We start from the raw sequence: 2,816 nt of genomic DNA, 5'->3' as shown, positions 1-2,816 counted from the left end.
CGTGCGTAGATGCCCGTGCATTGCACGGAACACCAAGATTGAGGGTGGACGGCTCCGGCAGCGGCCATGGCACCAGATTTTTCCACGGCCTTCTACTCCTAGATGTGGTGGCGAGGAGATGAGGCTGATTGTGAGAGACAAGGAGTTGTTTGTAAATAGGGAACAAGTGCGGGCATCTTTTTGCAAAAATGGAGAAGCTTGGTTTGTATGCGTCAGATCTAGATCCGACGGCTATTGCTGAAAGATGGGAGGCACAACATCATCACCAACTCAGGACCTATTTGATTCGCAGGATTTTGAAAACGCGGGAATAGGACATGGCAATATTACAAGTTTCAAACTGATATTACAAATGTTAGGAGTAATGTTGCACCTACGAAGAGGGAATTACTAGGAAGTTTACGTAAGAACTTTCGTTACTTTAGGTGGATGCAGCATTATCGTATAAACTAAAATCCACCGCCCTGACAAGTCACTAATGGGAAAATAAGTTTTCGAGTCTCTGGCCACTTGATGTTTCAAAAACAAATTCAGCTTCTGCGGAGAAATGAGCTCCACCGTGTACCCGCGCGGGTGTGGCTGGGCACGAAGCGTGAGTACGTGCACGGTGCACCTATTCTCTTCTTGTATACATACACCACCTACGTGGGGTTGTGTGAGAGAGATAGAAACCTAGAGAGATATAGTGTGTGGGTTCTTGAGAGTTTTTTTGGGGGGGGGGGTCAATCAAAAAAATTAACATATGCAATGTGCGTGAAATAGAGTCCTAGATATAACATATATATAGAGGGGGCGATCCACGAGAAGAGAGTGGAGGTATCATCGGCTTGAGGTGTCCATAGAATCGAAGAGAGGGATGATGTGTGTGTGTGTGTGCGCGCGCGCGATCGATAAAGAGTGCCATCGAATTTGTGTGTGCCCACGTCAAAGATATAGAGTGGCTGGCCTACTAGAACGTGAGATGGGACATGTGCAGTTTGTCTCTGTGGCATGGATACCTACCTGAAGCGCTCGACTATCATTGTGTGGTGGGGGAAGAGGGAGGCCCAATTAACTATAGAGGTACAATGGCTGGTATATGTGTGGAGGAGGAGAGAGGCCTACCTCATGTATTAAGGAGATCGATCTTCCTCATGTATTAAGGGAGATCGATCGGCATCCATGCATATGTGCAGGAGATGAATAAGGTTGGGAGAGAGACAGAGCTAGAGTGTTGGAGGGGGTGGTAGTGGAGTTGCTTCTAACAAATGGTGGGATAGGCTTGCTAGACAAACGGAGGGCACGCCCGCAATATCAATAAGAGAGGAGATGGCTGCTTGTTGTCTGTGCACGTGCGTGTGAGAGACGGGTCAGGAGGCATGCACGAATGATGAGGGGGGACGATGTGGTTGTGGTAAGCAGACGTAACTACACAGGAAGATCAATTGCGCTTTGTAAGAGAAAGGAGAGACATAACTTGTGAGGTACGTCGATCGATGGGGGGTAGTTAAAGTCGATCTAGGTATATGTTGGGAGATCAATCGGTATACATGCATGTGTGTCTTAGAAGCAAATGAGGCACGAGGAGAAGGATAGAGAGAGAGAGGGATGCATGTAGGAGGTGGTACGAGAGGCATACTATATCGAGGGGGAGGAGTGTGCAAGTACGAGAACGATGAAAAGAGTGGTGGGAGTGAGGCATGGACGGTGACAAGAGAAGAGGGGAAGCTTGTGTTTGTGCTATGCACACCTGGCTAGAGAGGCATATCGATCGATGTGTGCCATAAAGAAGGAGCTGGGGGCCTATACACACCGTGGATGAACGACCTAAAGTGAAAAGATGAATTTGTGCGATGGAGCTAGAGAATGCTGAGGCAGGGTGAGAGGGATGCGGGCGTGTGCATGCACAAGAGAAAGTTAGCGCTATCTACAAAGATAAGAGGGTTGTGTGGGTGTAAAAGACGAATAGAGATCATATATACTTCATTATAAAAAGCGAATTCGGATATTTGAAGAATTTATCATAGTGTTTCAAACCGACGGATGTGTGAATATATATAATGGTGATACACATGGTGTGGTTATGAACATGGTATACTACATTTAATATATTTTATCTCTACTCTTATAAAAAACAGAGTTGTTGATGATGGTGTGCCTGCCATCCTGCATTATAGGCCGTCTGATTTATATTTGGCGGATAGCAAGGAAACTATGATGGTTGAAGTTGGAAACAATCATGATTGTAGATTCTTATTGAAATAGAGAAACGAATTCAAATTTAGTTCGAATTGCGGCGGTAGTATAGACATTTGGAATGCACTAAAATGTTGGTATGAGTAGGTTACATGCATTATACAGCAAGCGAAAAAATTTAATCGGACATAACATGGATTCATACTCCCTCCTTCCATCTATATAGGGTGTAATGAGACTTTTAAGACCGCCTTTGACTATTGACAGGATTAATAGTACATGACATGCACAATGTGAAAATTATATCATTGAAAGAACATTTCACAGACGAATTTAACGGTGTGCTTTGTGTAAGTTGCATGTCATATATCATTGCTCTAATATTTGGTCAAAGTTAGCATCGAAAAACGCATTAGGCCCTATATAGATGGAAGGAGGGAGTAGCTTTGAATAGCATTTGTATAGTAAAACGGGGCAAGACTCTCTCTTTGTGTGGTGTGAATAGTTTTATTTTTTTGTTTTCTTTTTGGTTGAGGGAAGTGCGAATTGATTTGGTACGTACAAGTACAATATTACTACACGTTAGGCTTGTCCCTAAAATTCAACCCACGTCTTGTTATATCCCGAAAATTCAGATATCG

Source organism: Triticum dicoccoides, chromosome 6A, assembly GCF_002162155.2.
Source record: "Triticum dicoccoides isolate Atlit2015 ecotype Zavitan chromosome 6A, WEW_v2.0, whole genome shotgun sequence".
Lineage (NCBI taxonomy): Eukaryota > Viridiplantae > Streptophyta > Magnoliopsida > Poales > Poaceae > Triticum > Triticum dicoccoides.
This window is presented reverse-complemented; position numbering follows the sequence as displayed.